The sequence below is a fragment of the Hylaeus volcanicus genome, chromosome 2 (genome assembly GCF_026283585.1).
Source record: "Hylaeus volcanicus isolate JK05 chromosome 2, UHH_iyHylVolc1.0_haploid, whole genome shotgun sequence".
NCBI lineage: Eukaryota > Metazoa > Arthropoda > Insecta > Hymenoptera > Colletidae > Hylaeus > Hylaeus volcanicus.
The window spans coordinates 26483329-26510071 of record NC_071977.1 but is presented as its reverse complement, the minus strand read 5'-3'; the positions used below and the strand labels follow the sequence as shown (position 1 = coordinate 26510071).

The window sequence follows — 26743 nt, the reverse complement described above, 5'->3', positions numbered from 1 at the left end:
TTCCTGGATAAATAATTGCTGCGAGGCAAGTGCGAAACTCACTCGAACCGCGCGACATTTTCGACGATATTCGATCGCAACGCCCCAGGATCGAGGCGATAAAGGATCGTTCTCTGAGGAATCGTTGGAGAAAACATATTGGTTTGTACTGTTTAACATTGTTTTGCTTTTTTTGTTTACAGGCTTAATTTTCAGTGTATTGGGAGAGGATTTATCGTGTCTAGGATACGTGCTCCTGGTTTTAATAGGTTATTTAAAACTTGTATAATGGCACATAGTTTTTGTAATATCATTAAATTTCTGAAGAAAGCATTTCGTCTATTTTGATTGATGTTTATCGTAGACACTGTTTATCTAAAAAATCAACCGTTAAGATAATGTATCATCTACAGACTGTATAATAAAAAGTGAGAATTTATGTCACCATATAAAACTTAAATTTTACATTAAAACATCGTTATAAATGTACCATTAGAAACTGTTTAAACAGAATCTTTACTATTCATTGGCTAATATAGATAACATTCACACTATGCACCCCATTGACGTCATCAAAACTCACCTACTTCAAGACTTAATTATAGTATGACAGACTATATTACCAAACCCCTATAGAACAAAATTAAAATGACAAGTATCTATAAAGTTTTGCAAGAAAGCGATACTTTCAACTTCAGGAAATGATTCCGTGAGATCGATAAAAGAATCCCTGAAGCGCAAAGGGTTTATATCCCCATGAATCGCGTCACACGTTGCGTCATACCGCAAAGTGTTGCGCAATCCCTTCCGTTCGTTCGCTGTCCACTTAATCCACGCGGTAAACAATAATTTCTGGCCCATTAACCCGCGGCTGCTTTCCAGAAGAAGCGTAATTACCGCGTAACGTTGCCGATCAATTTCTGGAACGATCCATTAATTAACTTTTAAGCCTCTACGATCCGTTTTCATTTCTCCTGGACCGCTCCGGTTGCCGAAGTTTAATGACAGTCATTCGGAACGTACACTCGCCAGGGGTATGGCATGCGTTGTCAGTTATTGCTCGTTAGGGGCACGAGTAGAGGAAATAATGACGACTAGACTCTCTGGTGTGCGTGGACGTATTATCGAGAGAAGTGGGCGTACGGGCGCGCGTCGACCAAGAAGAGGGCTCTATGGACGTTTTCGAGGATCGTTGAACGTGTAATTCCATAAGCGCGGGTGGATGTCGGCGATCGACAAACAACCGAGAGTACACATGTTCGAACAACTGCACACGCAGCGATCGATTTATCGCGCAACAGGCGGAACTCTGCTCCGGGAACGACCCCCCTTTTTCAGGCCGGGAATGAATGGCGCTGAAAACGCGATTGCACCTACTTTTGCTCTGTTTAGATTTGCTGTTATTCGTTCCATCTGTTGATCTCGTGAAGAATTGAGTATACCTTTGATTGTTACATTTGCGATTCCTTTTCGGAGAGAGCAAGAATCGGGAAATACGCGCGCTTCGTGCTGTTTGGGGGTTCTGAAAGATCAGAATTTTCGGTGAAATTTATTTTAATTACTTGTGTCTTATGTGTTAATAATTGCATTGGTTTTTCGTAGTCTTCGATTTAATAGAGTGATTCTGATTGAGAAATATATACCAAAAAAAAATGTAATTTGATGAAAATGATATTATTAATTAATCAGAGGTAAATGGTTAAAATAAGACACTCGCGTCGTCTAGGTTCAGAAACGAGAACACGGGGCGACGAAGAGAGAGAGTTGTTCAGGCGTCGTGGACCGGTTGCCGCATTTTTCCACGGGCTCGCGGGGCGAATGTTTGGGATAATTGATTCTGCGTACGTTGGTGACATTTTCCACGCTTTTTCGTTCCGTTGGCGAGACCAATCGGAAATGCTGCTGCAGCACGTGCACTCCGCGCGCGCCAGAGACTGGCACATCGAGCATTTGCATTCTGCTCGCAATAAACGCGGTTTCGTAATCTCGTCTAGCTGCCGGTGCTCGCGATTCAACGATTTCATTCACCGTTCAGTGCTTCTCAAACTTCTGCGCGAAAATGTAGTTTAATGACGGATTAGAATTACGTTATTATTTTTTAAACGTGAACTATGAAACAATTCTTTACTTTAAATTGTATTAATTGCAAATAGTAAAGTATTTTTATCTTGAGAATGTTTTACAGCGAAGCACATTTCATCTAAAATATAAGAAAAAATTGAATACATTCTCCACCACTTACATTTAATCGAAAAACAAAATCCTAAAGACCCTACTTTGAGCAACTTTAACTACCTAAACTAGTACCTAAATTTTCTATAAATCCTACCCAACCATGTTTGAGAAGCCCTGATTCCAAAAATTACGAAACACCTACGAAAAATGAATGAACCGAGACTCCTATTGCAAATTGCACAGCGAGTTGAATCACGAATGTATCGCGGTATTTATCCCACACGATTATGTGCGATTAATTCGAGACAGAAATCGCGTTAACGAGGCGCTCCCGAGCACTCGACACCCGGTTAACATTTGCACGGGACAGTGACACCGACGTCGTGGAAGTCGACACGCTGCGTAAAGTGCATCGAGTGCATCGAGTGCATTACCAAACACAGCCCACCTGTGTCTACACGATTGGCAGCAACGTTCCGCGTCGAGCCATCGCCACGGATAAAAAGAATGCCACGGAGAGGATAACACGTGCTTCCATGCGTTTTACGAGTGGTGAAACGAAAGGCGCTGTCTCGATGCGATGATGGACCGACACAGCACTCTGTTGTTCCATGCTCGACACTGTGGGAGGCGAGCAGTGACGCAACTGTCTCGAATTCATTTTTCATTCAACAACGCGCGTTCGATGGCTTATGCAATTTCCTAGGGAAGCAGTTTAATGACACCGAAGAAGACGATTGGGTGGGATTTTATACGATACTTGGATATGCGCGAAAGTCAGTTTTTATTTGATAGAAATTGTCAGATTTATTGGAAATCAAATATTCGCGGTCTTACAATTCTAGATTAGATATAAAATATTCATAATCTATGAAGAAAATAATTCATGGTTTCAAATTTTTCTTTTGTTTGTATGTTAACAGTTTACTTGAATTTCTTTATTTCAAGATCAAGAATTATTTTATTCGTAATGTGGAAAAGGTGTAAAATTGAAAGATGGCAATAGTTCGAACCCCAAGCAGATAAAAAATCAATTCTCCCAGAACCAAAGCCTCCTATCAAAAAATACTATTTTCATATTTTTAATCCACTTTTAAGCATAGAATCACCTCCACTTGGTTTGCATTCAGTTGCAGAACCCCCTTGGCGCGTAACAAAAGAAATCAGATATCTCGATGACGTCACATCGCTTTCCTTTATGTCTCCAATTACTCCAACGATAGAATTCCCTTCGATTCCACGAAACATTCCATGCACCTCGATAATCGAAACTTCTTACTGACTTGATCCAAATCTACCACGCGTGGGTGTTGATCTAAGAACGCCCCGCGACGTAATCGATGCAACCATAAGCGGCGTCGGCTGGAATTAAAATCGTATAGTTGGCAACAAGTGTCCGCCATAAATACTAAATCCACCGGGCCCGTTTTCAGCGGAGGTATGACTCAATAATTTCCCGGCGTGTCGATTACATCGGGCCCGAGCGTTTCACGATATCCATCGATCACACGGCGATCTAACATCGATCGCGGACTAATCCTCGACCAGTCTCGGGGAGCCTTTAAACTGCGCTTTTGCGGCGTTGCAACGTGACATGCAAATGCCGTGGCTATCGCCCAACCTGGAACGCCAGTCCCTTGGCAAAACGCCTGATCCGCTTGCGAAATCTTCGCCGAACGACCGAGTTCAGATGCTTGACCGATCTGCGTTCGAGAAATCCTACGACTGTTGACCTGAGCGCTCGAGTATGCGTAACCGACCGTGCCCGGGAATTCTCGAGACGATTCGAGCTGATTCTATCGCAAGTTCTCGAGAGAAGGATTTTCAATTATTAAGGACACTTTATTCTTGGAACACGGGTATAAAAATGTTAGAAGATATTAGAAACAGTACGCAGGAAAATTAAGGGAGCACGTTCAAATTCGACAGGGACATCTGAAGATGATTTTATGATGTACGAATATATATTTGCACTATGTGTACTCGTGTATAAATGTGTATTATTGGATTGGTGATATGATCTTTCTACCACATATTTCACAAAAAAAGATCATCGGTTTACTCTAGAGTTAAAAAAAAAATTCTCAAGTAGAGAAGTCTCGTCGAAACTCCAATTCTGAAAGAATCTTTGCTTGGAAAATAGCTGAATTTGAATCTTCGTACTCTCATGAAAGATGAACATAAAATGATTTCAAAACCAGCATTTTGGAGCTCGAAGTCTCTACTTTCAAATCCGATTAGGTATTTTTCCTGACAAATGATTTTTCAAAGAGATGCATCGCTTCAAAGTCGACCGTGTCTAGATCGATATTGGCGTCTCGAGAATTTCATTTAAAAATGCTCTGTTCCACAAGCAAAAAGAGAGAAATTCAGGGAATCCCCAATTTCGGACGACAAAAGTTACTTTAAAAAGACAGTTGTGTGTGCGCGCAGGTACGCGGATGTACGCAGGGCTTTGTTCGCGCGCGAAAGTTTCGGTTACGTATTTGGTGCGCGGGACGAGGCGGCAGCGTGACTAACGATTATCGCTCAGACGACTTTTCATCGTTCCGAGAGAGCGTTACGAATATATTCTGCGACACTCTGGAAGAAAGTGGCTCAAAGTTGACACGCCTGCGCGCAGAACAAGTCTATTCGAGGTATTTCTCTCGCTCTGGTTTCTATTTGTGCAAAACAGAAATTGGCCGAGTATTATTCAAGTGTGGCTACTCGAAATGCTTGAATTGTATCCTGTTAGAGGTCCACTTGGTAATTGGTATGAATTGGTCAAGATTCAAGTCTGAGGATATAGTGTGAATCTATCGAATGCAAAGGTTAGTTACAGTTAGAAGATTTGATGACTTGTGGTGAACTCTACTATCTTGTAAATATAGGCACAGAAAATATTTAAAAACATACTTCCGTTCCACACGAACTGAAAATCTTGTTAATTAACAGAATGGTCAGTTTTTCTTTATAAAATTACATAGAAAAATAAATTCCAAGAATAAAAATGTCAATGCAAATTTCTCCTGAACCTAATATTTTTGAAAATATGAAGCTTCTAATTTAAATAATTTCATGGCGCGCGTCACAGCAAATCGAAGATGATTTTAGTAGCTCAGGATCTTAAAAAACGATTAATTCAGACGACCATTTGAATCCACAATGACCATCGCAAAATGACCATTCCCAATCGTCGTAATGGACCCAAATCCAAACTATTTCTGGGCAAATTTCATCCACAACGATGGCAGACCTGTGATCATTCATCGGTATAATTCGCAGACAGGGTTGAATTGAAATGGGGCGAGGGGGTGTACCGTTTGGACAATATATCAGAAGCCTGGAGCGTTTCAACCCTATTCGCCAACCATTCTCCCCTAAAGAACATTACTCTGCCATGGTCTTTTTTCCCTTTTTCGCATTTCGAAGTCGCGGTGCCTAGAGTCGATCGAGGGGCTGGCAAAAACGCGACGTCGCCGGCAATCGCCTGAAAAAGGAAATCGCTTATCGTAATCACTATACTGTGGGTTTTATGCGCGCACTGTGTATGCTAATAAGGATGTATGTAGAACGCGTGTAGAATATATTAAATAAAATAACAAAGTAATTTCAGCTACCAATATCAGAATATATTAAATGAAATAATAAAATAATTTCAACTGTATACGAGTCAAGAACCCTTGACCTCAACCTAAAATACTCGAACTTCTCAAACTTGAACCTGGAAAAATCACAATCCTAATGCTAACTCCTACACAAACCATACATAAAAAAAATCCACGCCCTCGAATCATTGCACCTAACTTCCGCATGCTACGGTCGTCTGTATATATAATAAATAATACCTGTACTCGCTTTTGCGTAAGTGGCAAATAGTTTCCGCGCGATTAAATCGGCCATTTCGTATCGACGTATACCGTGAGTGCATAAAATTCGCAGATCCAATAATCAGCGTGTCGATAAATAATGGGGAGCTCGACGCGGTCGCAGCTCCGTCGGAATTGACAAATTAACGGTGTCGGTTCGTGTGGGCGAGCGACATGAATCGTATCGCTGCGGCCACGCTGCCGCGCTAATTAATAACGCTATCTCAGGGGACAGGTAGCGTGCGAGGGGCCACCGCTGACACGACAGCCTTATGCTTTTTGCTGGCTTCCTCGCGCCGCGATACGTTTCCAACGATGCACTCGATCGTAGGTGTGGCGAGCATCCCGTGGAAGCGTTTGATAGCGAGCCGACAGGGGGAACACACGATTAGGATGAACGCTTTTTCAACGGAACCGTTGACGTATCGGGAGTACCATGCGGGAAGAGAGTATGAACTCTGTTTTCACCCGTTGTAGAAGCAATATAAGTTGGCACAACATCGGTTAAATTGCAAAGTAAGGATAATTTAGAGTTTTAGTAGATTAGCATTGGTTACTTCATCTTCCGAATTTGTCCTAACAAGGGTGATAAAATTGTGAAAATAAATTATTTGAAATCTGTTTTTTATGTTTGCGAAACCTCTTCTTCTTATAGTATATGAATAAATTGCGGATTTTATGCATCATGGCGTACACTTATATGGAAAACGTATAAACACTATACATGACGTATGCAGAATATATTCTATTAATGTAATAATATTTATATTGCAATTCACATAAGTGTACACACCTTTTGCTTACTTTCTACGCCTACTTTTCACATTCGTCTGCATCATAAATGCATAAAATCCACAATCTACATATAAATCTAGCTTCGTATGGATATACCTTCTACTATAACAATCCAACAAAATGAAATAAAATTCCAGGCGAAGGCAAACGATCCCTTAAAGCGTGAAGCTTACAACCAACTACCGATTGCCCATGAATTTGAAGCTCCCCCAGTTATTTCCCATCTGAACCCCGAGGATCTCGACTGCGGCGCGATAAAGTGTCTTTCGCGTAACAAGGCGATCGTCGTATGGTAAATTTAATTTGCCCAACCGTATCCATCGAACATTATAAAAATATCCAGTCTCCGGGCACGAACAGAAATTTACATAGGTAGCTACCGCAAGGCGAGGCTTTCTGTTCCATTATCGCATGGCAACGCATAACCGTGACACACGGTGGCAATCAGTCGGCATGCTTCCCTTTCGTATGACGTTATTACGATACATCGTGTTCGCGGTTATGCGTAGGTTGCATCGACGGAGATGCTGCGGCGTGCAACACGTAAATCACCATTGAATCTGCATTAGACGCCCGAAGGTACGCTCGCGCTCGCTGAACGTTAACGCTAAGATCCTCGCATGTGAATCGATTCCTTTTTCCTACGGTAAAAGTCCGCGGTATTCATCTACGATCACTGTAATTCTGGAAACGGGAGTCCTCTTTTTCACGATCCACGCCTTTGATGACGCCGGACACCGTTAGATGTTTGCAAAAAGTGAGGAGGAGAACGTTGGCCAATATAAATCTTCTGGAATGGATGGCGGGTCGATTATGCTAATCGAGGAGTAGGGAGTTACGTGAAAATATAAGGAAAGTTGATACTTTTGAGAACGATGCAACTGCAAGAGGAAGTATCGTATATTATTTATAGGTATTTTGGTACGCATTATTTACCAACCCTAATCTACCTTCCCAAGAACCCTTCTTTCTCCTCTGCAATTATCAAAAGAGAAAATTCTACATGTTCTCTACATAAGAATATCTCCAGGGTCATAGAGCAGACTTCCCTGGGACTGGCCCTCAAGGAGGAAGTAAGGATGCGATCCATGGATCGAGTGGAGAAAGGATAATTTCACAGCTGTATACTCGGAATCGAGCACCCTCTATATAATAGCCCAGCGCTGTCTGTTTACACTACTTCGATCCCAGTGTGACCAATTACCGGACAAGTGTGTTATGTCGGTAATGAGAGATTACCGAAACCGGAAATAGCCGCCATTACGAAAGGCAAACAATGGCGTGGAACGTGCTCGACGGCGTATCGAACAAGCGAGCACGGTGGTCCCCCCGTCGACGCGCAAAGGCCAGAACAACGCAACGAAAGCAAATATCAACGAGCACAGCGTCACGAACTGTTGCGAAAAATTCGCAAACCGGTGAAAAGAAGCAAGGAAAATGCGTGATCCATGATCGCCGACCTCTTGGACGGACTTCTTTGATGATCCTGGGTACTCCGATGCTAGTTCGATCTCTCGAAGATGGAAGGATGGTATTTTTCATACAATAGATTAACGAACCATAGAGATCATCATAGTCGAAGCACATTTCCTCGAGTTGTACGAAACGTTGTGTTCGAGCGTATCGACGAATCGTCGCGAGGAGTGGGAGTTGAAGAGTCGATTCGCAATTTTTCCGCTTGCGAAGCGGAGCGAACTCGCGGACGATCGTCCCGGACGATTGTCCCGTGATTTATTGCCCGTCGCATCTATGCACGCGAATAGTACCAGTAAGCGAGTATTCCGCCACGTATCTGCCTACAGAAGCGTAGCCGTATTCACTAAGGACGAGGGGAAGGTACTGAATTCGCGAGCTTTCTCTCGTTTCCAGCCCCACACGCTGCTGAAATTCCGAGTTTTCTAAACACTGGTCAAACTGTTCCGACTGCCCCAACAGTCCCATTCATCTTTTGTTATCAATACATCTGTGTAGGAGTTCTGGATTATAGAACTGGCCTTTCAATATTAATATTAATAGTACTCTGCGGTGTAATATTATTTTGTACTATTTGTATTGGCAAACACTTGTTACGGGTTATGACAAATCCTGTTCTAATTAGATTCATATTTATGCGTCAACGAGTTGTTTAAAAGAAAAAGTTGTGTAGCAGAATCGTGTCAACACGGTTTTTACAACTGTAGCGATAAATGGAGCAAGATAATTAGAGAAATGAAGAGAACACTCGTAAAATGAGCGTAGACCTCCTATTCGAGGTTAATTATATGATCCGCGGTACCATTTGTCATCGTGTCGCGCAGGAAGGAACGAGTTCTACGGTGACATCAAAAGTGCTACATCACGATGATGTCTCAGTGTACGCATTCTAATATCTGTCGTCGTGCAATTGCGTTTCTCTGATGCTTTGATAGACAGAACCACTCTGAAGTAAGAGTACACGGACTTAGTCAACTGGAGTAGGCAGAAATGTACAATTCTAGATGCTGTCATTTTTAAACAAATTCAAAAGAAGCAACGTGATGACTTAAACCTTCTCTAAATATACGTTGACTATATCATATTTAAATTTCTTAGAATTCCTTAAATATGTCTCAAGAAATGAAGGATTGACCCTTGATAGATTGATTGTGAGATTGCACATTTTGATGTTCAATATTTGCTAAACAAATTCTAATTTAGCAATACGATGACTTAAACCCTTCCTAAGTATATGTAAGCTACAACATATTTTCGAGTCAACTATCATGGGCACCAAAGAAGAATGCTTTTGAGGTGCTCCTGTACATGCAACAGTAGTACACTAGAATTCCATTTATCCGAATCGATGACACCACGGTACTTGGTTATCCAAACCCTTTGAAGAGCTCTTATTATTCGAACTCGGTTCACGCAACGTATCACTTATGGAAATTCGTGATCTCCAATTGTACGAACTATCTAGTTATCCAAGCCTGGTTGTCCCCTGACAGATTCGAATAAATGGAGTTCTACTGTGTCTCCAGGCCCATTCAAACCCACTCCACCCTCCTAAAGTTATTCGCCTCACCAACCATCGACGCCAACATCCGAGCCCCGCATCATCTCGGCTACAAGCGAAACGCATGTCCCGCCGCACCAAAATTGGCCCCAGCGAACGCCAACTACACCTCCGGTCGGTCGATCGATTACCACAGCCGGTCCAACAGGTCCCCGGGTAACTCGAGATCCTCTCGTACCCAAAGCGTCCTGTCCCGACCGGCCAGGTATTCGCGACGCGCGTGCACCTGGCAGCAATTATGATATATGAAGCAGCTCCCCTTTCCGCGTGCGTGTCGGCCAAGCCAGGGAATGCGGCCCCTTCACGATCTACCTTTTCGAAATCGCCAGTTTCGCGAGGCACATCGCCCACGTATCCGCTCGATTATGCGCCATTAACCGCTCCTCCCCTCTCGTGCCCCGCCGTTCACCCCGACACAACACGTCTCCCCTGTACGGCCACCTCGTGCTACCTGCCGTGTCGTGGGCAGCGCGGAATGCGTGTACGTGGCCATAGCTGACTGTTCGTCGAGTATTATCGTCCTAATACCGAGCAACGAGCCGTCTTTATTAGCGGCGAGGTGCGCGCTAGCGAGCCACGCTAAAGGCCGCGTGGCGATCACGGTGTTGGTAGGCCGCGAGTACGCCCACGCCGTTAGATAATTCATATCATTGATATTGCCAGGCCCCGCGGCCAATGCACCGACAACTCGCTACGTCATTCGCAGTAAAGATCGGCAACGGAGATTCGCGACTCGACACCGCTCGGTGGCCAACGTGTGGGAATCGCGAGGCCATGAGAGCTCGCGAATGGTGGCTGGGAGCTTTGGATATGATGGGACCTAGAAAAGATAAGGGGATCGAGGTTGAGCGAGGCTCGAGCTTAGTGACCTAGGGAGGCTAGCGTACCAAGGCCAGACGCCTTTGGTTTGTCTAGACAAGGCCATGTCTTGAAGTTGGCCACTGATTGGTTCATGGTTGTCTAAGCTACCTCTTTGGTTTGGCTATTGAATCTCGACTCTTGGTTTAGGACTATTTAAGTCCTAATTCGTTTGTTTGGCTACTAAAAGTCACGTTTTAATTTATGACTTACTAAGGCTACCTACTTGGTTTCACTACTGAAGACCAAGTCTTAAATTGTTTTTTATTAACATCGATGTCTCGTGATAACCCTATACACTTCTGTATTCAGTAGAGAGAAAGAGTATATGTCAGAAATGACTGAAGAATAGTGACAGTGTATCGATCTGATATTGTATAACTGCATGTGCAATGCAGAAACCAATTTTAAGAATAAATATATGGAATACTACAACACTAATATGTAGCTAATTATTAACTACATGACTACGTGAACTACTACTTGCTCCTCAAGTAGCCACATGTTCCCAGGCCTGAATAGGTCCAGTAACCCTGTCGCGTGTTCGTTAGTAAAGAGAGACGTAACTTTCGCGATGAGACAACCGAATAATAATTACGCGCACTACTACTCAATAAGCTCCTGAGATCCACGAAAAGGAGTCGCTCGGCTAAACAGACCTAGTCGCTCCCATTTAGGTTTCCGAGCATCAGATACCGCGAGAGGAGGCAACGACAACGAACGAGGCATGCTCAAGGGAGAGAAAACGAACGAACGAATCAAGTATCGAGGGAGTCGAGGGCCTCTTCGCCAGGCACTCGTTACGCTCCGGCGATTCTTTCTGGCCAACGCCTCGATAAAACACGGAAAGGAAGGCCTGCAGAAATAATTTCTCCTTTTTCAAATGGCTACCGTATTGGCGCTTCGTCGAGATCCTGTCGATTCGAGGATTGCTCCTCGTACCTACGTTGCGCACGACTCGAACAACGTTCGTGTTCCGCGAGTCGCGACGAAAGGGAACGATTGCTGCTGTAGGGGATTCCTATCGCGAAAATGAAACGGAATGCGCTAGGTGGAATGATGGAAATGGTCCAAAAGCAGTGGTTAAGAAGGATTTTATGCGGTCTTGAATATTTGAATTCATATTATTTCTTTCGTTGATTTGTCAATGACTCGTAAATGTGAGTCTGAATTGTTAAAGTAAAATGAAGAAATGATGTTATGGTTGAGAAAAGAGTTTTGGTAAATGTACTGACTTTAGATGCATTTTGTATACAAAGCATTATGCCTTTGAAATTCTTATTAAAAATTCTGAGTGTTTTTTCAACACAATTTGGTGTGTCATTCCATAATTTAAAACGTCTCTACAGTCAGTACTACTGATTGTGTTTTTTATAACACAATTGTATACATCCAATACTCTAGTTCTCTAATATAGAATTGCTGTTCTTCGAAGAAGATTAAATCAATCTACACTATGTTAGGTCTGGGTCACCGAACTTCAACCTTTCACCTCTAATATATGTAGTTGTACATTATATTTAGAATTGTACTAATGTAATGATTCTACTAATGCTCAACTTATACGCCGAATATGTTCACCAACAATAAACCTAACATTCTATTTAAAGACACCAGTTGAGGAAGGAACTTCTTACATATATCCAGAAACTTTACCGTTTTATCTAAATACTCAAACATGATATTCGTTATTCTACAAGCCTAACGAACACTCTCGCCACCGATAATCCTCTCACCTCCGTGGATCGCCTCCCTCCAATTACGACAGGTCAATAAATCCTATCATGCTTAGCCGTGATCCTGCGAAGCAGGCATCCACCGTTCCGTCTAGAAAGTAATCCACGGGGCGACCGTGCGCCATGTTTTCACCAGACAGGATAACTTCTGTCGCGCCTGAGAGACCCAGAAAAAATGCCCGTAACGAACACGAGCCGCTCGGGCGCGATGTCAGCCGTTCGTCCGGTCCGAAATTCTCCTCTGAACCGCGAGTGGAAATTTCAAACTTTCCAAACACGCGACTATCGCCGGCTGGAACAACGTTAGCCCATTTCGTGAAGCTTGTACGCGGAGGATATACACGCCCAGCAAACGATACGATAACGAGACCGTTGGTGCTTAAGGGGGCCTCAAATCCACGATCGCCGGAGCGTGAGATCGAACGTCGAGTCCCCACGATCGAAACGCGATTAAACAACCGATCCGTACCGTTTTTCTCACGGCCCGGAGTTTATTGGTCGCCAATGGCGAATCCGTTTCGTCGATAACGGCGCTCCGATTTCGGACACGTCGCGTCCCGAAGAAGAGCTTTCGATCGGACCGACCGTTGGCCCTCTGACGGGATCCAGAGGAAGCGTGGCAGCATAGGCGTACAAACAAAAGTGTATTTATTTAAGTATTCTACATAATAGCCAGCTTCACTTTCTATGTTTATGGTAGATTGAATTTTTTTAACAAATGCTTCATTTACAGTTTTTTCTTTCAATCTTTGTAGGTTATGTCCATATTCTCAACAGTTACACGTTCTTCTTCTTTATCAGCACCACGTGCTACATCTATAAGTGAAGAATCACTGTAAAAATCTTTCCATAATCTTTCTGGTACTTTCTATATTTTTTCTACCTTCGAATCATGTTCGATTGTCAATAAGTTATACAAGGTTAGAGAAGGAATTGAATTTTTTGTCAATCTGAGAAACATAATTTTTTTGCAATGTCCACCAAACAACCAATCGATACAATGTTGCCTATTATCGCTTATTAAGTCAGGAAGAGGCTGTAAAACTCGTTCCCAAGCATCATGGCGACGTAACGTCGTGAATGAAAACGCGAATGGTGACGAGTAACGTACCCTTCGCGACTGTTACGTAATTATTTCGCCTTCCACCTTTGCCGATTTACAGACGACCTGGCGCGGGCGGAGGGATGGTGGCAACTAGCGTGGCTTTTAATTAATGGCGCCTGGAAATAAACGTGTCGCAAGGCCGATTTACGGTCCGGCATGCAGGCCGTTCCTAGCGCGCGGGATTTATGGTAGCGCAACGCCGTTTCCTGATGATATTTAATACCGTTCCAGGAGAAGAGGGCCTAGAGAACACGCTTTATAGACGTCCCGTCGCATGCTTGCTTCTGGATGAGCGACGCCGTCGACGTTTCCACGGCACTATACAACAAATTCCCCGGAAAAGAGACCAAAATGAGTATTTACGAGATTCTGAAAGTAAACCTGATAAAAAAATTGCGAAACTGGATCCTAGAGTTCTGGTTCATAATTATTTATAGGAGAACAAAATCGCATTGGCTTGAAAATATCGATGGTTTTGGCTCGATAGGGGTTGAGACGCCATTTTGGAGAACCAAGGTATGTGTATTACTTTGAGAATTATTTATGGCGAATGGACGAAATTGAGTTAAAAACTTGCTCAGAGACATTTATTCTACATGTCTTGGAGTATATAATGAAATTTTTTATTTGGTCGTTTTAGACAAAATGGCAGTAGGGAAAACCTTTCAAGCCTTTTGATGTTTTTAAGGAGACTCGTTCCATAACTTACTTATTTAAAAGAATTTATCCATGCATGAAGCTTGTTTCTTTTTTCTCAGCTACGTTTTCTAACGCTCGAGAAGAGTCCATTAGTATAGATAAGGATACTGTTCGAGTACAGCGTTCCTCTGTGAGTCAGACTAAATATCAACCTGCATTCTACCGTCGACACAGGGACGACACTGGCTAACGGAAAGGGTCTTGTGCTTCTTCGTGACAATGCCCCGCTATATCCTCACGTTTTGCATGATAAAAGCAACATGACCTCGAATATGAAATTCTGTCACCATCCTCATATACTCCTCGCGTGCATCCTCCCTTCAAAGCGTCGGTTCTTATTCGTGACAATGCTCACTTAGATTCCGGACTGGAGGAGTCGGGTGACCTCGAACTCGAAATTCTGTCGCATTTTCTGACACTTCTACTCATGCAGATTGCAAATGTAGAATGGTAATATTAAATAAAGAAGAATAACGATAGTACAAGAAACCATCGTTCCACACATAAATGGTAATACAATTTTAAAATTTACGAACCGCAAAATAATAAGAAATACTAATGGAATTATTTTTCTTCGGTGCGAGTAAAGATATTTTCTAAAGAAATAAAGAAATACGCAACTTGGAAATCAGAAGAAAGATAATGTTGACAGGAATATTATTTTCTCAATGAATGACAGAGCGTCGATCACGAGAAACGACTCTGCAAAATAAAGTAATGTTACGCTGGTTTTTATTCCACAGTCGATATTACGCCAGCGTAACGTCATTTATCTACATGTAAAGTCATGATACCGTTCGAGGTTAATTAATCCATCAAATTGGAAAAAACACAGCATTTAGCGAGCGCGTAATGCTACTGTGATTGATCGTGGTCAGTGCTCCGTGACGATAAAGGCATAAATTTGTTTATTCCCAGAACATTGTGTACCGCGCGTGAGTAGTAATACCGTTATTACACCACTTGCTGCAAAGATCACAATTCTACCAAGTATAAAGTGCTAGAAAGCTCAATAAAATTAATTTGCAAAGAGGATTCATTAATTGTAACTTTCATTTAATTGTAACTTTTGTACAAGTTCATCTTGCCGTCAATCATTTTTTATAATTATTTTGTATAATTTTTCAAGTTGAATTCTGTGTTCTTTCCTAACTGATTATATTATACAGTGAATATTTATTCAAACACGTATTTATACAGGTGTGTATAAATAATTCAAACTTGGCAGTATACTTGTCGATAAATATCATACAGATTTGAACGATTTGAATAACAAACGAAGTATCGCTCGAACACTTGTCGAACGATTCGAAAGATAAAATAAATCAAGCAACAGTACCTGTAGTGACTTCTGTATTAGTGGCAATCTGTTAGGTGTGACTTAAACGTGATGACTAAACTGCGAAGTATTAAACAATTATGGCATTTCAGTTATATAAATTTGTATGAAATAGAATATAAATTTTTGCAATATTTATCTACATAACAATATGCGCCACACAATCGCATAGTATCTGCAGCCCAGTAACAAATAAGAAAACAACCTATTTTGACAAGAACATCTAAGTCCTCGACACATCCTATATAACGTTAAAAAATTGCGATCCATTTCGATCCATTAGTATCACCAACGTCCATAAAAAAAGACAAAGCTAACGAAGATCTAGCCACTGTTGTCAAAACAGGTCAACACTCTCCTAGACGTTTACTACATCAACACTCCTGACGGCTCGGAAAATGACTTTTCTTACCTTCGACGGCTGCGGAGTAATCCCAAAAGTCGCGAGAGCACTCCAGAGATATCTCCGACGCACTGGTCACTTAAAGGTTCTCACTTTGGTCTCCAGTACACTCGCCACGCTCCGTTTGGTCGCGAAAACCCGCGAAAGGCGACGAAATCAAGGTACAAGATCGGCACTCATCTATAGATCGTCGCAGAAAGCGTGTACCAGGTCCCTCGGGCTGCGACACGATCTTGTCATCTCACGAAATCGACGCTGTTCGAAGTTACGCGCGAGCTGGGACCAGACGGCGCGTCGGGCCCAGAGGACATCGTCCGACCTCCTTCGCGAAACTGACCTACGGCGAATCGTTCGCTTCTGGTAGCTTCATTCACCGAGCCTCCAATGAATGGGTCTCGCGTACCGAAAAAAAATATCCACGCGAAAGTGCGATCGCGTCACTTCACTAGCGTCGATGTCCAACGAGTTGAGACACCGAGGAACCTTGGCTAAGTTGACAAACGTGACTTCGAATGAAGCACTTCACCTCGATAGAGACTGGGTTCGCCAAGAATCTCTGACGGAGGTGAGGAATACTCTTCAAATGGAGCACACTATGTTCGGTAGGGCTAGGGGTACCAAGGATCCTCAGGTTTAGGAATATTCATCAATTGGAGCACACTATGTCTAAGAAGATTCAAATCGGGAGATATTTATCAAATGGAGCACACTGTGTCCAAGAAGATGCAAGTTGGGAAATATTCTCCAAATGGACCTCTTCCTCCAACGGGAGCCTCGATTAGTTCAGATCCACCAAGGGTCCTCAGCAAATAATGAGCACTATCCTTCATACAGACTTGCCCAGACGAAGATACACCAAGGATCTTCCTCAAGCTGCGAACAACCCCTCAATAAACCGCTCTGTTCACCAGGAGCATGGATGGAGCTACATACACCAAGGATCCACCATAAATCTCCTACAAGTGGACCACACTCTGTCCAGGAACATCGACGGGGATGCTCCAAGGATCCTCGACCAAGTCGAAGAACAAGTCCACGGTGGTCGAAGGTACTTCTGGTAGTTGGTCCAGTGGCTCTGGTGTGATTAGACAACTGTCGGGAAGGTCACGAACACTAGGCAGGAAACACGTGTCCAGGTGGATCGAGAGCAGTGTCCTGCGGAAGAAGTCGCGACGGGCTACGAGACGCTCGATCGGATCGTAACTGCGGCCGCGACGGCAATGCCCCCGCGTCGAAGGCATAAGCGCCGCCGACGCGCTCGAAACCCTGCCTGGGATCCCCCACCACGTCCACAGACCACCATCCCCACCAATCGGCCACTTTTACGACGTCTCGTTCGACGCACTCGGTCTCTGTACTCTACCCCACCCCATGGACCAATGCGTTCACCCCGTGCGGTGGAGAAACTGTTTAGCTTCGATCAGTTTAACCTTTTCTCGCCCCCCTGAGCCCGAACGGGGGTAACGGGGTCTAATGTCGCGCTTGGGAGTGGGGGGAGTGGTTAGTTTGCGGTTTTGGGGGAGAATTTGTGAAGTTTCTTGGGGGTTGATGACTGGGGGTAGAAACTCAGCAAGCAGTAGACGATAGGGACTCGAAGGAATTATGTCAGAGAATGTTAGGTGATGTTTAGTGAATTTTGTGATCATAGGTACTGATGAGAGGATTTCTAGGAAAGTAGATGAACCTAGGATTCTTGATTGATAGTAAAGTTATCAGTTTTTTGAATGTGCTCCTCCTATTTCTTGATCGGAAACTGTTTCTTAGCCGTGTGTATGTTAATAAATTAAGTAACCAACTAATATGTGACTAATCCTAAGTGTCGAATCTTTGCGAAAATAAACCGTTATAATTTGAAAGTTTCCTTTCACTTGCCCGAGACCTTCCGATCAATAGTGACCGAAACAGCTGAGTTCAGCAGAATTATCGTCGAGCAAAAGACGAATGTTTCAGACGTCGTAGAATCGTAAACTCGAGTAGACCGAGTCACTCGCACCTTTTTGTGAAACGCGTGTATCTAAATATCGTTTTTTGTTTCTGAAATATATTATTTGAGTGGAAGACTTAAAACCTGCGTGTAAGAATCCTACACTGAGTCCAAAATCGTTACCTTCAAGTAACCTTCGGTATAAAAGCACGTCTTGCAAATAACCTTAGCTCGAAAAACGCGATCTTCAACGAAATAACCTTGGCTAAACCTCCGAATTCGTCCAATTTTCAAAGGCCTACAATCTCCAAGAACGTCGACTCATTTGCAATTAAACGAACACTTTCCCTCGCCCCCTTTGATCCAGGTATTTCTACAGGGGGTGGTCTATGAAGTTTTAATGCGGGATGTTAACGCAGCCTGGTTCGAAATTTGGAAGGCTTGAAATATTTAATAACACTGTCGCGGTGGGATTTACGCATTACTAGGGCCGGAGGCGTCGGAATGAAAAATCACCGTCTGCCCCACAGCCAGGGGTAGTAACCTCCGTTCACCCCGCAAACGAAACTTCAGACACTCGGGCGTGGCTACCCTAACTCCCTGGCAACACACGGGATACACCAGCAGACTTTCGGAATTTCCCGAGTCAACAGCACTCGAATAATGGAGATTACGCGAGTCTCCATTATTCGGCGAATCGCATCCCTTCGCGACCGAGCAGAGACAATAACAAAATTCAAATTCAATTTCACAAAAAAAGCGTTTTGTGACAAATAAGTGCTGGAAGTCTTTATAAAGTGAAAAAATTGTCTAAGTTTTGAATTTTTGTACGACGACTGTTTATGTCACTATTGCAGTTTGTATATCTAATATTTCAGTCACGTGTCGATTATCTACATTTTTTAAATTAGCTTTCAATCCTTGGATCCACGGGAATCGATACGAAGGTTCACTTGCTGTTTTAGCAACGGCACGCGTATCGATTCCCGTGGATTCGTAATCCTCATACTGACGTATGAATTAATATTATATTATATAATTTAGTAGATGATCCTATCGTATCATTGCCATGCCAGATTTACGAATCCAATTGATATCAGAAGCAGTATTTGAAATTTTACAAGTACTAGGGAGCGATATAAAGTCACATTTTAAATCCAAGACTGTGGCCAGCAACCACTATAAGAGTCACTATAGCAGTTGTAATATGTAACCATACATTCAGTATCGAAAAATTGAAATCACCTGAAATTTGTTAAATTTTTTGAAAATATCTACAGAGAATGCAATCTGTCGTTTTATTAAATAATTTGCCACTAGAATATTAGCAATAGAATTTGGTATATAGTACGACGCGTATAAAGTAGTATACTAAATATTCCACCTTCCCTCAATAATCGAAAAATACTTGAAGACCACTGCCCCAAACGAAAACGTTAGGAGCTGCACGTAGAAAGCACGATAGGCACGGAGCAGGGATCGAGAGGCGATAAAGCAAAGCTCTTCCCTGATCGAGATCTTTGCGATCCGTCGGAGCCATAATCCCCGGGGCCGTAGGAGTCAAGGATGAGAACACGCCGTCGGAGGTCGTAGCAGAAATAATTCACGATGCCTATTGGCCCGGCGTGGCGGTTGTAAATCCTCTGACCGCCGATAGATGGAAAATCTCGAGCGGCGAGCAATTACTGGGCCCAAAAGGCCCCGATGTACGCGCGCACGGCGCTCTTTGAAGTTTCCAGGCGATTGCTGGTGATGGTTGTTTCTCCCAACGGCACAAAGTGACGAACTAAATATCCATGCGACTGTCTTAGACCTCTTCGAAATTTTTATTTGTTATTTCGATTAGTCAAGCACTGAAATCTACTTCTTTACAAACAACGAGAAAAACACTTATATTTTATCTGACGCGACAACATTCTTTTCCAGTAAATAAATTCTAATCTTTTAATATTTGCACCTGAGCTTCAGTTTTCGTCCCCAATTTTGTCAGTGGAAAGTTTTTTCACGAAAGGTGGTTGATGACGCCGTGGGTAAAGTCGCAACGGAAACACAGCAGGCCCGGTGCTACTTTGTGCTAGGTTGTACCTTGCCTGACCTACCCGTTGGCCCGACACACGGCACGAACATGGAAAAATATGTAAATATCGGGTCTCATCCATTATCCAACACGAAGAGAGAAACGATGGAAAGAAGGGAACGCCGGCTCGTACGCGCTCGCCCGGTTGCTTGCACGTGACTTCGAGACCGGAAGGTACAACGACCCGCACCCGCACGGAGGTTCACTTGCTGTTTTAGCAACGGCACGCGTATCGATTCCCGTGGATTCGTAATTTTTCCTATCGTGACCCTGTTTCCTCCTTGACTCATCGGAGTTGCGTGCAGCAATCAAGCTGGGAGCATTAATTTAAAGTGGTTTTGAAATATGGGCCAACGTTTGGTTGGCCCTGCAGCAGTGCCATCTATGTTGCGGTGAAATGGCGCACTAGGTGAAGTCGAGCTCTGTTGAGTCGATCGTTTAACTGTTGACGCAGCGGAGCTGCAATAACTATAATAAAACTGGGAGTTTTAGGGAGTTTTGAGGGGTGTAATACTATTCTGAATTTTGAGAATAAATAGAATAGTTTCAATCAGTAAACCAATTGTTTCTTCAGAGAATGTAATCGGTAGCTCTCGAAGCTCGGCCCTCTTCCCTCGTCGATTGGTTCCCAAGCATTTCTCATTGTTTCCACTTCTCCAGCGCAAAAACAGACAAAACAATCCTCCCTAATCGCCAGAACAGTATCCTGCATCCGTTCGGGGCTGAATTCACGCTCAATCTCGACTCGAGCCAAAGGTGACTCAATTAACCGTATTCACGAGCCACCAAGTCCAGAACTCTCTCTTTCTCACGTTGCTCGTGGATGAAGGCGAAGTCCCCCCTGTTCATAAATCGAGTGCCATCAAAATGAAATTTTCCGCGGTGGTGGGCGCATGGGAAAACCAGAGGGAGGCGCTAAAGGATAGGTTAGAAGAGCGTTGAAAAGAGGAAGGCGCGTATTCATTGATTAGATCGCCAGGAAGGACTCGGAGGGACTGGGATGCCCTAACCTAGTTGGAATATATGTACACTGTAGGATACATCAAAATTGTGTGGAGTTAAGAAAAGCTTATTTGTGTATTTTAAGCGGAGACACTTTAGGCATAAGAATATTGAAAAACGTATGAGATAGTATACGTAGCAATATCCATTAATTGTATTACGATTTTGTATAAAAATTCATGGTGATGGTATTGTTTTTAGCATTAATTCTCTAAGAGGAATTCTAGACAAAATTCTACATTAGGGTCACTCGTATTGGTATCATTTATATTTAATTTGATGCTGAAAAATGTAAAGTAGTTGTTGCATACAGGTTGTTCAGAAGCTATGCTATTAATTAACAACTACAATTGATGCATAATGATAATGAAATGTAAGGTAAACGATTTTTCTCTTCGAGTGGCCTCAACTTCCCACACTTCTCTTCTTGAAACTTAATTCCCCGCTGTCTTTCCAATAAAAACAAACAATACTCACGTCACGAACTTTCTACAAAGACAGCAATCCTCCAGTTAAAATATCGATTAAACGATCGAAGCTAAGAATTAGAGATCGTTATACACTTCGACTGGCCCCATTGAGTTCTACGAGTTCCCAGAACAAATTCTCGCCTCCTTCTTCATCAAACGTGCAGTCCCTACTTGTTTCCAAGAAGAAACACAGCACTGGTGGCTTCCACGATCGTTCTCCATCGAAACGGAATTTTCCGCGGCGAAGTCAGCCATGGGAAAACTCATAGGAGGCGCGAGAGGATGGATTAGGCGCATTCGAGGGTGCGCCTTTCGGCGCGTACTCATTAATTGGATCGCCAGAAGGGACTCGTAGCCAAGAACAGTCAGTGTGTGCCACGGGAACACGGTAATCTCGCGTCTCTTAAGAGCGTTTCCGATGGAACACAAGGCGGATCCACAGTGAGCGCGTTTAAAGAGGTCCGCGCGCCAGGCTATTTGTCTTCGTTTTGCACCGTTCATGCACCGATAGCAACGCCATTAATCATAACCCATGCAGCCTCCACGCCAGGCGAGGGTCTAGGCGCGCGCGTTGGGCCCCGCGGACCCGATATGCATTATTATCCCGGTGCTGGCGCGCCAGGACACTGACACGCGATGGATTAATTGCGTATCACGTCGTCACGCCGATTAGAATATCGCGGCGCGCCGTTCTTACCCCCGAGCGATTCGGAGTGCGCAGTGCCCGGATATACATATACACAAGATTCTGTGAAATGTACAACTGTCCTGGTCAATTTGTTTCGTGGTTACATAGGCAGCATATTTCACGTCAGGTGGAATGGGCTCAGAACTAATGAAAAATCATTTTATATCATTCATTAGGAATATGGTTGTCGCGTAAAGTGAGGAATAAGGTATTAGGAGATATTCACTAAATTCCACGATCGGAGGGTGAGCACTAGAGGCACTCATTTTAAGATGAGTGCCTCTAGTGCTCACCCTCCTATAAACAAAAATTAAGTTGATTCATAAATAAGTACCATTGCAGAGAATAAATAATCAAACTGATAATCAATTATGGTGATTTATTATGTGGTAATATATTTGAAAATCAATTGTAAATTAACAAACGGAAGTTATTTATGAATCTACCCTGTTTGAGGTTGTTCTTAATGAACGGATGGGCTGATTAGCCTTATCAAAGACTCGGAGTCGGAGAGATAAAAATCACACGTAAAGGAGTCAAAATACACGTACTTTAATTGTAACGCACTATTTACAAAACTACTAAATAAATGTACATAAATTAAATGTGTCACTATTTCAACGTCACAATAATTCACAGATACGTGTCCTTAAATCTGATATAAAGTTCGAATGGTGAGCGTTAAAAATTGAATTTCGGTTGTTCGGCACACGACACGTCTTCGTCAGATCGACGTGGTTATCGAAAGAACTTCTCCCATAAACAACGATTCTCCTTCATCCCTGTTAACAGTCACCCGTGATGATCACGCAAGCACGCCAACCACGGCACGGAAATTCGTCGATGGTCGTGGAAGTCGTTAGTCTGGCAAGACACCGTCGAAGACCCTGCATCCGTTTCGTACTTTTAATCGCGTAATTGGTCGGCGTAACTTCGCGCCGGCTCGTTCCATTTACCGAGGAAGCTTATCACTCCATTTCACGTGGCGGGACCTGCCCGTCGGAGTAATTAAAAGTCTGCCGTCGTCGATCAAACCTCCCTCTGCCCGCCTCTTACGTCCCAGCCCCTGTCGCCTAAGGGATGGAGATGGAAAGGCGGCGCGATTCCGAAAGTTCGAAGTTGAGCGATACTACGGCGCGATGCACTTGGTGGATATTCGCGTGGGCGTTACCAGGCCTCTGCACGCGTGCCGCTTCCTCGCGAATTTCGCGAGCACCTGGGCGAACGTTCCCTTGATCGTTGGTCCGCGATTGCCCGTCCCCGATTTTTATCGCGCGCGTGTGCGTCTGGAATATGATTCCAGCACGAAACATTTTTCTTTTTTTTTTTTACAGGGGAAGTTCGTCTTCCGGTTGCACGTGAACAATTCTGGGAAACGACACGCTGATGGATCTTTCGAAACGGCCGCTGTGCAGGCGAACCGGAGTTTTCGTCGAGGATTAGTTTGGTGTAAACAAAAATATTTTCTGGGAGGGAATGAATGGCAATCTCGGTGAATTTGATTGAAGAGCTCTCGGGAAGAAGTTACGTTACAGGAGAGGTATCGATTTTGAATTGATCTTCCTGCATATATTGGCTCCATCTATGATTTTGTATGTTATAAATTATTTATGTACATGAATAAGGGCACCAAATTTCAAAGGTTTATGTCAAGTACTTTGACTGCAAAACAAAAATGCTTTGACTGTTAAAAAAAAAGAGCATGCTAGCAACACAATATTTTCTGGTTAATATAGATGCCACAACAAAACTTGATGAATTCCAATATTAAAGAAGCTTCTAATCGTCTATAACTGTATGATACAGTAACACGAAATTAAGATTTGCTGATTAATGCTCTGCCTTAAAGAACGTATATCCCTTTCTCATCTCAGCAGATGTTCAATGCAACTGAAGAGTAAATTGAAGAACATCAGGCTCCAACTCTACCCAACCACTGAAACCATCCTCGTATACAATGAATCTACACTGTGCACGCGATAAAGACGCGTAATAATAATAATAATAACACATTTTCTCACGGGCTAACGAAGTTCACAAATCACGCACGGGACTTCCGACGAATCTCCGTCGAGGCCTACGAACGCCTAATTGCATCTCGCATGCTGGCGCGGGTATTGCGTGAGAGTCAGCATTGTCTGAACGCATCGAATTGGTTCGCATCGCGTTTAACGGAAAGTATTACATCATTATGTAAATGACCGGCGCTCGATGCACGGAATCCCGGTTCAGCCACCTCTTCGAGATTCGTTACGTCGTTTTCTATCAATATTCATCCTCCCGTTTCCATCGTGAAATGAATGTTAAAAGTCGCTCGCTTCTAATGCATCGTTCTGCCGTTTCATTAGCGTTTGATTATCATTAACGTTTAATCGATCGACTGGACCTTTAGGATTTCTTTGGTATTCAAAATTATAACGTAGATTTTAAATTCATCTCTCGTAATCTAGAGTCAAAATAATAAACTGTACACAAAAATTGTGACAGTTGTGAATCAATATTTGCTACATATTACCGAATTTACCATTACCACGTGTATAAATTAATTACTCCCTTTCTAATTATATTTTTCTCCTTGTACCGTTGTATTTTCATTAAACGAAACTGAATTTCCACAAATGCGAGATAAATTGAGTGAAAGGTGGCCGAAGGAGTCCTCTCAGCCTCTTTAAATAAATCTAGAAAAATCGAACAGTCGTCTAGGTGAAACCCACGACAATGTCGGAGCCATCGACCGGATCGTCCCATCGATTGGAAACAAAATTGCATAACTACAAGGATACTCCTCTGCCCGCGGGTTCCCTGCCAGAGATAACATCCACGACGGTAATTGCGCGTAACAACCGGCGGATACAAATCGATCCACGTCGAAACAAGGTTGCCGGAAGACCTCTTCGTCGATCAATAGGTAAATAGGTTAATCGCAGCGTAGTTCGTCCTGAATGGGATTTCGAGCGGTGCGGTCCTATGCGCCATCGCTATTCACGTTCGACGGAAATCGCGCGATCGATGGACCCTAAACGTCAACCTCGACCTGGCTGCATGCAACCAAAAATGGACATAATGCCTCGCAGTATCGTATAATATGTGTACTTTTAATTTAATTTTCAATGTGCTATTTTACACATACATTCCTCGTGCTGTTTAAATATTTTCACAATTATTGTTGGAATGCAACGATCGCCACTTTCGGGTCTTGAGGAAAAGGGTCTGCTTTTCCTTAAACCAGAAAGAGGGGTGGGGTCCTAGCAGGGACAGAAAGCGACGACCCTCAGTCCGACAAAATAAGTCAACCGGTACGGGTCGTTGTGAATTCGGACACTCTTCCTTTAACATTCTTATATTGTAATCTTTAAGAAAATAAATTTCTAAAAATAAAATTCTAACAGTTATTTTTAAATAATGTCTGTTACGAAGATAATTAATTTGATATCGAAAAGGTTGATGGCAGACCGCACAATAGTCCCCGAATGTAGTGAAATCGAGTAGGTAATTTCCCGCGGGAAACGCGGAGAGAAATCGAGAGTCAATGAGCCGCGTTAAACGACCGGACAAATAAAATTAAAACCGTCCTGGGGGACAATTGCAGGCGATGGGGCGACCAGCAGGTGGCACGCGTGTGTGGTGGCCGTAAGTTATTCGCTATGGTTATTCATGGACGCCGTGCGGTCAAGAATTTGCGTGGGGTAAATTAAGTTAATGAGGGCACTCTCAATCTCGCTCGTCTGGACTAAGATCGATCGTAATTGAAAGGAGACGACTTAAGGGTGGTTTCACGTTCGAGAATTTAAAGCAGTGTTTATAATGGAATAGTATAGAATTCACGAGTATTAAAATCATTTGCAATGCACAAATCATTAGGGACTGGTACAATAAGATTACATCATTCTAGAAATATATAATAGTACCGTCAATTTATTATTAAAATTATCGAATTGTCAAGTCTAAATGTAAATAAAATCGTATATGGATAAATCTCAGGAATTTTTAAACTTGATGCATTTTTTGTGAGATGAGAATGAGAAATATTTAAAAATGAAAATTGTCATTGTGTGTAAAGAACCATCTACTCAAATATGTTGGGAAATATTGAATGATGTGTTACTCTAATGGACAAGGCGTTAAATGACGACAAGCCTTTGAATGGTGTGAGATTTCATTCATCCGTCTCAATTTCTTGCAACAATACCGAAGGACTATGGGAATCGCTAACAATTGCAGAGCACTTTGCTCCTATCAGAGTTCACATCGGTTCTCGTCGTACGTGTTTGCCTCTTTCATAAATGTTTTATGAATTGAATACCGTATACTACGTTACTCATTGCGAAGCAATTTCAATGAGAGGTTGGATGAGAATGAATGAGTAATTTACTATTGATTATAAGGCTGCTGAAAAAGTGAACTGAATTACTACTACTTCGAGCGACTATAGGCTACCATTGATGAAAATTTCCTAAAATAAGCCTGGCAAAGTCTCAGATTACGAATGGATAAACAAAGGAAACTCTACCTTCGTGTTCCATTCACATACTACTTGGAATGTTTACTCCATTTTTGAAGTCATTCTTCAAAAATATCACGAATGAAAATAAAAATTGTAGTTACTTC

General features: G+C 42.9%; 1 protein-coding gene across 3 annotated transcripts in view; it reads right to left on the bottom strand.

Moving 5' to 3' along the window:
• Positions 1–26743, bottom strand: part of LOC128872533 (uncharacterized) — a 357175-nt gene that overhangs the window by 234685 nt on the left and 95747 nt on the right. The window lies entirely within an intron of this gene.